Below are 11,917 nucleotides of genomic sequence, written 5' to 3' on the forward strand. Positions count from 1 at the left end.
AAAGGACAGAAGTAATGGATGCACGCACACACACACACACACACACACATATATTTATGAATGTATGTAAGAAGTGATGTAGAAGCAGTGGCTCAGCACCTCCCAAGCAATGGGCAAGCAGAGGAAGAGAGTGAGATGAACTCCCACCCCGTCCATAACCCCTTCCACTTGATGTCATATGGTATGGAATATCCCTTTGGCCCATTGACATCAGCTGTCCTCATTTGGTTTCCTCCCAGCTCCTTCTTGAGAGCTTTGCTGAGAACGGCCTTGGCTCTGTCCAGGTCTGCTTCTCATAAACTATAAACACGAGAGTGTTCTCACTGTTGTAGCATCATAGCAGACACTGAAGAAAAATGGATCCCACCTGAGACTAAGACAGCCCCCCAGTGTCTGTGCAGCGAGCCGTGTGGGGCTGCAGGTCGTGCATTTCCCTGGCAGCATTGGCCAGGGGTGCTGGGGAGGTTTGCGTGCTCAGCTTGGGCATCGCGCTGCTGTGCCTGTCAACACAGCATGCTTTGTGCTCTCCAAGCAACAGAACAGCGTTTCATCAACAAGGTGCCATCATATTTACTGGAACCAGATGCATTTGTGTCTCTGAGGCTGGGTTTACCCAACGAACTCTTCTTGACGAAGCTGTTTTGATTCCCTTTGTCTGTGTGCGAGTGGAAGCGCTTTCCCCCCTTGTGTTCTGTCCCAAGGTATTACTCTTGGTGGGCAGAAGGAGCTGGTGGATTCAGCAGCAGTAGATTCTGTTGTTTTTCTCTCTGCTGCTTCATCCCTGGAGCTCACTGCTGCACGGAAGAGTACAGGCGTGTTTATCCCAGGGCTGCTGTAAAGGGGAGCCTGGTTGGCGTAGCAGTGAGCAGCAGCTAACGGGCTGTGCAGAGGAGGGCTTTGCAGAAGGAGCAGGAGTGCCTGCGTCCATCTGTATCCTCGGATACGTTCTGACGGTGAGGCACCAGCTGTGGCCACAGTGAGTGAATGCAGACTTGGCCTGGAGCTGCCACGTGGCGCTTCCTAGCCCGCTAGTATACCTGGCAAAGCACAGCCACCCTGCACCCATGGCAAGCGTTTGTCTTAGTGTCATGTTTCATGCTGTCTTGTGAAGCTCAGGCACTGGGGGCAGCTTCCCCCCAAAGAAAAGGAAGAGGAAATGAGGTCGTCATGGAAGCCAAAAGGCAAAAATGCACTCGGGAAAGAAATTGGCAAAGCAGTCTGGTAGTAGTGCTGTGTTTCTCTTCCTTTATTTCCATCCAGGTGCAAGAGATGGCTGCTCTAAGCCGCCCGTGGATGCAAAGAAGGACCCTAGTGTGGATTTGCCATAGGCCCAGCAAGAGGCTCAACAGGACCAAGCGCCATGTCGTGCACTTTGGTCCCGACAACCCCATGCCAGCTTCTCCAGGATTTGGCTGAGATTCCAACCACGCACTGATTTCTCGAACGCTGGGGTGCCCTTTTGGAATCCTGTGGTCTTGTGACGTGGTCTTGCCTCCCCACCTTGTCCGTCCATGGTGGAGCAGCCGGGTGGCCCTTAGTGATGTCATAAGCGGCTAGAATGAGGGGAGGAGCAGCGCGTGCTGCTTCCCTTCATTGGAGCGCTTGAGCTCGGCGTGAGTACGTGGCTTGTTGCACTTGTGCACTGATTGAGTCCCTTTGTCTTCATCCCGTCTTGCGCAGCGCCTTGTAGGTAAGCTGAGACGGTGCGGGATAGATGGGTGGGCAGCGAGGGCTTGAGAAGTGCTGGCTGGCAGAGCTCCTAGGATCATATTGCTTCGTCTGGACCGTCATACGCCATTTTCCCCCAGGCCATCCAGTCCAAAGCCATCCATCGAGGTGGCATTTGTGCCAGGGTTCTTCCCTGGTTCTTCCCTTTGCTCAATTGTGGAGGCTCACTGACCTGCTCTTTCTCTGTCCCCTCCCCACCCTCCGCCTGCTCCCTTGGTGCAGCTTTTGCTCGCGGAAGATCAGAGCAAAGTGACAAGGAACAGCTGCGGGTTCGAGGATCTTCTTCTCCCTTGTTCTGATCTCTTGCCAGGTACGTGCCATGTTTTGTATTGCCACATGGTTCAGCAGCCCGTGTTTAGTCACACCGTGTGTAGTAACACAGCCTCGTCCAGCTGAAATGCAGCTCTGGTCACGTGTGGGATTTCTCCACTTCCTCTCCAGCTCAACCCTCAGCAGGATGCTGCCTGTAGTGCTGGGAGCAGCTAGTGTGAAGGAAGGCAATCCCTTAGGCAAAGAGCCCTAGCCGCAGTTTGTGCAGAGCTGCACAACATGAGCTAGGGGCAGAAGCGTGCATGCTTTGGCTGTGTGAGTGTGCCCGACAGCTGTAGGGAGCACAGAGGGCATGCAGGCAGAGGAAATGCGTGGGCAAGGCTGCGGCAGGTGCTGGTGGTGAGGCTGCTGCTGGGAGCTGGGGACCAGCTCCAGCCCCAGCAGTGACACCTCTCCCTGGCCTGCTACTGCGCTCTCAGCGTGCTGCGGGCAAATGCATCTGCTGCTTTGTGCCAGAGTCCCCATCTGCTAGCAGAGGGACAGCGACTTGGTCCAGTGCTGCGTATTGCAACGGCTGTCCCGTTTGATTAGACTGCACAGAGTGGTTGTTTCTAGAACACCTGCCTCCGCCAGTTGGCAACTGAGAGTAGTTCTGAAGAAGACTCTCAATCCAGTGCTGTGTGAACACAGGAAATGTGATTCTTTTCTGTTGCAGCTTGTCGCGCCTGCTGTGATGGGCATCGCGAGCAGCGAGATCAGCCGTGGGCCTGACCGGGCGTTGACGGAGGTACAGTGTGAAGCTCTGCTTGGTCTCTGTTCCCTGACTTGAGCCAGCAGTGTGAGCCACAGGTGTGCTCTCCTGCTTTTCAAGAGAGAGAGCATCCTTCCGGCTCTCTTGGTGTCCCTGAAGAGCTGCCTTAAAAGCTTCATTTCCTTGCTAGTGGCATGTAGATGGCATCCTGAGATCCTCCTTGTTTGTCCTCAGCTCCTCACCGTGGCCTGTGCTCTCTGTTTCAGCCTGAGAACCAGGGGAAGCCCTTGCTGGTCGATGAGGACACATCTCTTAATATTCCGGCTATTGCTGCTGGCCATGTTATTAAGAGATACATTGCCCAGGCAGCGGATGAGCTCTCCTTGGAGGTAAGCAGATAAAGAAGGCGTTCCTTGTTGTCACGGCCAGAAGAGTATACCGTGTGAATGCATCAGGAATATTCTCAGACACCTTCAGAATGCCTTGTGAGGCGAAGCCCGGAAGATGCAGGTCCAGATAGGACTTGCACTGGGTTGGATGCAGGGAGGAGGTCAGCCATGTCTAAAAGACGTTTTGATTTGGCCTCCACGTTCAGCTTTCCCACAGGAAATGCCTGAAGAGCTGCCCCGGTGCAATTGCTCTCAAGCTGTGCGCTCTTTGGCAGTGCAGAAGAAGGGTGCCATTTCAGCTGTGCTTTCCTCCCAGCTGTGCTGACGCTGGGATTGATGTTGCAATCTCTTGCAGGTGGGAGACCTGGTGTGCATTACTGCTATGCCAGCAAAGGAGCAGAGCCCCTGGTGGAGAGGCAAGCGTGGCTTTCAGGTAGGCACAAGCTTCAGACTCGTGGACGCAACTGCAGTCAAGTCAGGAATATCAGCTTCAAGCTGCTCGGCCTGCACAGGATGGCTTCTGTGTCATTGTCAGAGGATTTTCCCTTTGGCTCTGGGCTTGGATAGGAAACCGTCTCCTCATTTGACTTAGAAGCAAGAGCCTCTCGTGCTCAATACGAAGTCAGGAGTTGATCACCTCTGTCCTTTGTACAAGCACGGAGGACAGAGCCATCTTATGCTCTGTCAATTGCTTTTGTAGGTCTTCTGGCTGTAAATGTTGAATGAGGGTTACTTTTCTGCAGGCCATTCTTTCTTGGTTTAACAGTTGAGGCCTGAGAAATGCTGCATTCAGTATTCCATCCCTCTTTTTGTTCTTGTTCCAGGTTGGATTTTTCCCCGGTGAGTGCGTGGAGCTCATTAACGGAAAAATTCCTGAGGCCCTCATCAATTCAGCACCACAGCCAGGTACAGATGTTACATGTGATGGCGCGGGGAAGTCAAATGGAGTCTTTTTCTGGGTGTGTTCTTTGTTGAATACCTCCTTTATCCATCCCACGTTCTCCTCTGTGTAGAAGTTCCTTCCTGCATCCCACGGGGCGTAGGGCTGCTGTTTTGTAGGCAGTGAGAATGAGGGCTTGGGCAAATGCTCGAATCCTTGTAGAATGCAGTGTTGGCAATGTTCTTGCCGCTTTGACGTGCTCTGTAGCATGTGTTTCCGCTCAGCCTGGTCCCACTGAGCCCAACCTGAAATGAACTGGTTTCTTCCTTTTGTTGTGCAGTGCCAAAGAAGCGTGGCAAGCTCCTCAGCTTCCTTCGTTCCTTCGTGAAGGCCCACCCAGAGGAACCGAAGCAGCGGGAGATGGAGCTGGAGAAGGAGAAGGAAGGGGTGTTTGGCTGTGACCTGGGAGAGCATCTTCTCCACTCTGGCCGTGATGGTAAGGAACAGCCCATTCCTGAGAGCTTCCTCTCTCTGTTGGGCATGTAAAGATGAAAGAAAGGGAGATCATGTCTAGCAAGGGGCAGGTTGATAGCGGTGGAGAAGCGTGAGGTGGGAGTTATGGCTGAAAGGGAAGCTGAGGCTAATGCTCATAGGAGGCCGGCACACTTTTATTTGCTTAAAGCCAAAGGTGTAAGCCAATCCCACGCTAGCCTGAAAACCAAGGAAGCCTTTTGTCCCAAGAGAGTGTAGTGCGTCAGTTTCCTAGCTCTTCTGGACATGAGGTCTCACGCCTCCATTGCGGTGGGAGCTGTGATGGGACTTGTGGCAGTGTCTCTGGCTTCCCCAGAATTACTTTCTGCAGGCTGCTTGGCAGGTCCTGGCATTTCTTGAAAGCCAAGAACACGTCCGTGTCCAGTTTTGTCCCCGGCTCCTGCCTGCCGGCGACGTCTGCGACAGCCTTCTTTATCCTCTAAGGAGGAGGCAAGCAGTAGCCTGGCTGGGCTTAGTGGATGGGATGTGACAGGGGCAGCGGCTGAAGCAGGACTTGAATCAGGAGCTCAGCTAAGCGCTGGCCCTTGTTCTGTAGTCCCCCAGGTCGTGCAGAGCTGCGCTGAGTTCATCGAGCAGCACGGCGTGGTGCAGGGGATCTACCGCCTGTCCGGCGTGGCGTCCAAGATCCAGAAGCTGCGGTAAGAGTGCTTCTGGACTGTATGTTGTCTTGCTTTGGAGTTGTTTTCGTCTTTCTCCAAGCCCTCTGTTCTTGTGTCCTTCTCTCCAGCCATGACTTTGAGTCGGAGCAGATTCCGGAGCTCACCGTCCGGGACATTCACAGCGTGAGCTCCCTGTGCAAGATGTACTTCAGGGAGCTGCCGAGCCCTCTGCTGAGCGAGCAGCTGCATGGCAAGTTCTCGGTAAGCACAAGGCAATGGCCTTCATGTCCCTCTTCGTGGCCTGTCCCATACACACACACGCCTGCGCACCTTTTTTTGGTCTTTTTTCTGTTGAAGTTGGGGTTTTGATGGACATGCAGTGGGTGTCTCTGTACAACAAGCAGCTCCTGCTTCCTGCACACCGCGAGCACCGTAACACCTGGTGTGTGCATCCTGCATTGGAAATGTGGGAGATGGGAGCAGCAGTGCCCTCTGCAGCTCTGAGGCCCTTTTTCTGTTAGCCCCATGCGCTTGACTCGCATGATGTGTGTCTCAATACCTTTCTGCTTTCTTCCAGGATGCTGTTTGTGCCGGTACAGATGAGGAGCGGTTGGTCAGAATGCAGGAGGTCATCCAGCTGCTGCCCGCGCCTCACTACAGGTCAGAAAACTGCTGCCCTCAGTCTGGGGAGCTCAGCCCTGCTGCATTTCAGAAGGCGATGACGCGATGGCAGGCTTTGTGTCACGCTGGCAACGTGATGCCTGTGTGTGTTGAAGTGGTTGATGTCTGCGTGGGGTGAATGGATTGGGTCAGCTCCTGGGCATGGGGGCACGGCTGGTGCAGCTGATGGCTGCGGCTGTACTGTGCTGGGTCTTGGTGCTGCAGCGTGGCACTTGGGAAAGCTTGATCTACTTGCTATTCCATAACAAGAGCAAGAACTGGCGTGTCTTGAGGTTTGTTTGTTGAATGTGAGCACGGCGTGCTCAGTGGTGCTGAAGGTTTGGCTCTTGCTTTCCAGGACACTGGAATACCTGCTGAGACACTTGGCTTGTCTGGCTGGGAGCTGCTCCATCACAAACATGCCCGCTAAGAACTTAGCGATTGTATGGGCTCCCAACCTCTTCAGGTAAACTTCTTTTTCCGCCTCAGCACAAGGCTTAGATCTGTTCTCCCACGGGCACACTTTGGAGAGGAGGACAATTTGTGCTCTCTTGGTTTTGTCAGATGGGGCTGGTGTGTCCTTGATCACCCAGGAGAATGTCTTCAGTGGCATCAGTGCTTGCCCACTGCGGAAGACTCCAGAGCCCAATTGGACAGCCTTTGGCTGCCCAAATGCCCAAACGTGGGGAAACGATCTCGGGTCAATGACTTCTCCAATCTGCCTTTTCTACAGATCCCAGCAGAACGAGGCTGCCTGCGCCAGCGGAAGAGCTGCCTGCGAGGAACTGCAGAGGCAGTCGGACGTGGTAGAATTCCTGATCAACCACACCGACGTCCTCTTCTGCTCCGGCTCCACGTCAGGCATCGGAGATGGAGCAGGTGAGCGTCTTCCTGCATGAGCTTTGTCTTGATGAGACACCTTGATCAAATGCAGGCCTTCTCCAGGATTGTTGAGATACGCTTTTGCTATCGAGGGGCCAGCAGACTTGTGGGCTTAGATGAGAATATGGCATCGTCTGTGGCTGGATGCGGAGAATGTCCAAGCCCAAACTTAAGAAGGAGAAAACCGTCCCTGTCATGGTGATGTTTTGCGTGCAGGTGAAGCTTGATGAAAGGGTTTTGAGCTCCTCTTCTTTCACTTGACCAGAAAAGCAAGGCTGAGAGATGTGCGGCACCTCCCCCAGAACTGTGATGGCTGTGCTGCTGCTTTCTGATCCTCCCTCTTAGCTGTGGTCTTCCCTTCCAGGGCGCAGTTCTCCATCAGGGCCCGAGTCTGTGCGGGTGTCTTTTCCGGCCACCAAGCTGCTCACCGTGGAGGAGGCACAGGCACAGAGGGGAGGCCACAGCAGCTCTGCCGCTGTGACAGAGAGCAGGGACATGCAAGTGGAAGAAGGCCCCGCAGCTGCGCGGGGGAATTTCCACACAGTCATCCACTTTCCATCTGAAAGGTAAAGAGGACTTTCTTTTCCAGAAGCTTCCTATCAGACTTGCTTGGGTGGGCTTTTGTGGGTTTTTCTCCACTATTGCAAGAGCAAAAACTTGCAGAAAGTACGTGACGCCAATGGGGGGTGTGGTGGTGTACTGAATGTCCCCTCCCTTTGGACTCTGAGGTTCAACTAACAGGCATGCTCTGCATCTGGGTTGGCATGGCTGAGGGGAATGTAGCCAGCAAGACTCCAGGGCTGAGCTCTAGGAATGGAACCTCAACTGTGTGAATCAGAGCGAGCTTCAAAGTTGTGTTTCAGCAGGAACCAGGCAGTGCTAGGAACAAGCAAGTGTTGGCAAGAGCTCAGGGCAGCTCTTCCCTCACCCTGCACCATGCACGACTCACACCGCTCCCTCTTTTCTCCCTCCAGACCAAGTCCACCCAGCAGGGTGAAGGAATCCCCAGCATGCAGTTGGTGTTCCTGTTTCAGGCCCAGAAAACCATCCTCTGTGGCCAAACGCCAACTGCAGCGCGATGCCAGGGAGCCCTCGGAAACAGAGGTGGTGGTCCTGGCAGGTAAGGGTGCACATCCAGCTGTCAAAACCCTGCTTGTCAGCGCCATGGAATTCATGCTTGGAGTCCACACAAAAGAGAAAGACAAACAACAAAAGCGCAACAGTTCCTTTCAGGACAGTGCTCCTACTGTTGCTATTGTCCTATTTCCTTTGTCCTGCTGCCACTGCAGAAGCAAATCTCAAGAACCACTCTCATCATTCAGCTTGTGCAAGTTTGCCACTAACTGTTTGCCTGTGTATCTACTCCTTCCTAGGTGAACCGAGCCCTCGTCCACGCAGAAGAGCCAGAGCGTATAGCGATGGTTCACTGTGTGCTTCCATGTATGGAGAGCTGCTAGGAAGCACAAATCGCTGCAGCTCGGATGAGAGCCTTCCGTATAACACCAGTGATGGAATGAAGGTGCTCATCCAAGTGGAAGCCCTCATCTCTCCCAGCTGTGCAGAAGACGCTGACCTGAGCCTGCCAGAAACAACGGAAACCGAGCTGGACTGTGACGGGGCACCATTGCAGTGCAGCCCAGCCCAAGCACAGCCCGAGTGCCCCGACAGCAGCAGCTCCATGCAGGAGCAGGTCAGCGTCAGCCAGGAGGAGCCAAGCCTGGTGGAGGGGGCCGTAGAATCAGAGCTCCAGTCCCAGGCACCGGGCAGCAGCACGAGCTCTGAGCTCCTCTCTCCTTCACCAGAGAGGATGAGTCCCATGTGTACACCGGACCTCTCACCAAAAAGCCCTCCTGGCTGTTAAGGAATAAAAGCATGCTGGTGCTGGATCAACGCCTTGACTGCCTTCTGAGTCTTCATTCCCAGGTATTGGGATGGATGCAAGCAACAGCAAGGCAGCTCATGTTGCAAGGCTATGGCTGTGGGCTGTGCGTGCAGCAGAGCTGCGGGTTTGTTCCCATTTTGTCTGGCTGTGGGATGCCTGCAGCAAGAGCTGTGCTCCCGTAGTGTATGGTAGCAAAGAATCTCCAGCATCCGGGATGCTGCTCATGATCATGGCCAGCTTGCTGGCTGTGGCTTTGTGATGCTTTTGAGTGAGGGCTTTTGGATGCTCTTGGATGCCTCGGCTGTTCCCAATGGCTCTCTCCTCCCGCCGTGTCACTTCCTGGCTCCCAGCTACGAGCTGGCCCTGCAGAGCATCTGCAGCCCTGTCAGCATCAGCATCCAGCAGCGGCAGGAGGAGCTCCCCGTGAGCAGCATCTGCCCGTCCCTCCCCCTGCGTCTCATTGGTCAGCGGCAGCTCTGTCCCTCCCCCGGCGTCTCATTGCTCAGCGGCAGCTCCGCCCGCTCCCATTGGCTGAGCCGCCGTGCGCGGGAGCGGCCGTTGGGAGCCGGCAGTGTCAGGCGCGGCTCTCGTCAGCGAAGCGCCGCTCCGCCCGCCCGGGCCGCCCCGCAGGAGAGCGCGGCGTCAGCCGGAGCTGTCCGGGCAGCAGCGAGCCGGAAGCCGCGGCACAACGGGAGCGAGTGCTGAGGACAGCTCTGCCGGAGGTGTGCGGGAGAACGGGAGCGGGAGAGGGAGAGGGGCCCTGCGCGGCCCCCCAAGCACACTGCCCTCCCCCCCCCCGTGGAACTACCGTGGGGTTGTGGGATTGGGATGAGGGCTGTGGGATGGGCCATGGGTTTGGGACAGGCCCGCGTCCCCCAGCGCCAGAGTGCTGCTGCCAGCATCCGGGCTGTGGGGCCCCGCCAGCCCCCCCCAACCCCTCCAGCGCTGCTCCCGGTGCCCCCAGAGCGTTTGCATACCCCCGGAACCGGGGCTAAGGTGGGCCTGTGGTACTGGGAGCTGCGGGGAGGCTATAGGGGGATATAGGGCTACTGTCGGGGGCTGTGCAGGGACTGTAAAGGCGTATGGGTCTATAAGGAGCTGAGGGGGACTCTAGGGGGGATCTGGGGCTGTGGTGAGCCATCGGAGGATTTGTGGCTATAGGTGGCTGTGGGGAGGTTCTGGGCAGGGGGGTATATAGTCAGGCTGCCCAGGGAGGTTGTGGATTGTCCTTCTCTGGAGATCCTCCAAACCCAGCTGGATGCCTACAGTACAGCCTGCTGTATGGAGCCTGTCTTGCGGGGGGCGGGGGGGAAGGGCTCCATGATCTCCAGAGGTGCCTCCCAGCCCCTACAGTTCTGTGATTGTGTGCTTGCTTCTTGCAGCAGTAGAGTGTTTCAGAAGAGAGGAAAAGATGGCGGCTGAGCACTGGCTTTCTGTGGATGGTAAAGCTGTGCTGAGAACTGGACTGACTACTGCAGCTGAAAATGTGTGCCGAGTGTGCAGACACAGAGGAATAACTTTTCCCTGTAGGTGGATATTGTCTAAGGTAGGTGTCCTTGCTGGGTGAGCTTCTGCTTTAAAGCATCAAGTTGTAATTTTAAAAGTAAGGTTGCCAGTCCTTTTTTTACCCAAGTGATTTTTTAGCCAGGAGAGATTGGAGGTGCTGTTTGGTGATGGAGGACGGAGAGAGGAAAAGCAAGTAAAAGGCATGCTGTGCATAGCCACCACATGCCATGGGCACCGTTGTCGTCCTGCACAAAGGAGGAGCAGCTCAGCAAGCTTGGCCTGGGCCGTGGGAGGGAGCATACAGACATCTGGACCAACCGGCAACGAGTTAGTTGTGCAGGTTGGTTGTTTTCTGCTGTTTGTCCCATGTCCTGTTGCTCAGTGGTAGATTTGTTCACGTTCAGTGCTAGCAGGAATGTCCCCAAGCATTTTTGTTTCAGCTGTCGCAACGCTTTGTTCCCTTGCTGCTGGGCTGGGGCGTTTGAAGAATGATGCATGTGCTGCTGTCCAGTCAGGCTCTGGGGATGAGTCTGCGTAGCAGGGTATGCCTGTCAGGACTGAGGCTTGGAGACCAGGCCAGGTGGAATCCAGTGTGCTTTGCTGTCGTTCTCAGTGCTTGTTTTTGCTCGGGAGGGCAGGTGGTGAACCTCATGAAGCAATGCCTGCAGACGGGGTTTGCGGAGCAAGAGGTCCTGCTGGCCTTGTGTGACAGCCATGGAGCTGTAGCGAGGCTGCGTCAGTGTAAAAGAGCAGAAATCCCCGGAGGCGTGAAGGTGAGCTGTGGGCTCCAGTAGTGCAGGAGGGGACGTACGTGCTCAGGGTTTGGCTGCTTCTGCATGTGTTGAGTGTGATAGCACTGCTTGGTCCGTTTGAGTGTATGGAACAAGTGTGACATCCTTTGTGCTGGAGTCGTGTGGAAGGAGTCGTATGTGTTTGCGACCTGACTTGAAGCCAGTGGGCATCACAGAGGAGTAGGGGAAGGGGATAAGGGGAGGCAAGTTGGGGTAAGAGGATGAGGCGTAGGAACAGGAACCTGTTTGGCCAATCTGAAGTGCAGCCATTCTCTTTTTGGTTTAGGAATCTCTGTGTGCTTTTTAATGAAGAACAAACTCGTTGTTCATCCTGTGAGCGAATTCATTCAGGCCTGTTAGTTGGTGTTGTTCTCTCCATGGAGCTGCAACTGAAATGGATACTTCTGGTGTGATGTGAGGCCCCCTCCCGCCTTCTCAGCTCAACTGACGTGGAAATCAGACTCTATAGCCAGTAACGATATAGAGCAGGTATGTGTTTCTTGGTGACACGCATACACTATTGTGCAAGGGGGATCGTTCCACCTAACTTGCACACTGTTGGAAGAAATTGTGCTATAGATATAGGTCAAACTAATACATTATCAGTAGTTGACAGGAATTCGGATACATATTCATTACACTCCCGAGAGCCCATTAGCATACAGTCCCTCCCCTCCTTGCCCGTGTGTAGTAGGTCGTGATGATGAAGGCTCGTAGTTTTCCTCGCGAAGGCTCATAGTCTTCCTCACTGCAAACTTCTGAGCCTGAAGGGGGGGCATCCCCCGAACTGGTTTCAGCTTGCACTTCAGACATCTAATCAGCTCCCTGCCAAATGTTTTCGAGCTGTTCTCCTGTCCTTATCTTTATGGCCTTCATTCTCCTTGTTATTCCGGACCTAGTGCCTGTGATAGTGCTTGGAATCCCTTGTTTTCTAATACTCTCTACATAAACTATCTCTATTTGCCGCTTATGTCTACTTCGTGATGTTTCTTTCTCTTTTCTTGCTATAAAGCCCTTCTTTCTATAC

The 11,917-nt window shown here is 54.5% G+C and overlaps 1 long non-coding RNA gene across 1 annotated transcript; it reads left to right on the forward strand.

Moving 5' to 3' along the window:
• Positions 1 to 10,382: 10,382 nt before the first annotated feature.
• On the forward strand, positions 10,383 to 10,798 carry LOC121108431. Its single transcript, XR_005842938.1, has 3 exons — positions 10,383 to 10,439; positions 10,540 to 10,641; positions 10,738 to 10,798. It is a non-coding gene; the product is annotated as an uncharacterized LOC121108431 (long non-coding RNA).
• The last annotated feature ends 1,119 nt before the right edge of the window (positions 10,799 to 11,917 follow it).

The sequence above is a fragment of the Gallus gallus genome, chromosome Z, assembly GCF_016699485.2.
Source record: "Gallus gallus isolate bGalGal1 chromosome Z, bGalGal1.mat.broiler.GRCg7b, whole genome shotgun sequence".
NCBI classification, from domain to species: Eukaryota; Metazoa; Chordata; class Aves; order Galliformes; family Phasianidae; genus Gallus; species Gallus gallus.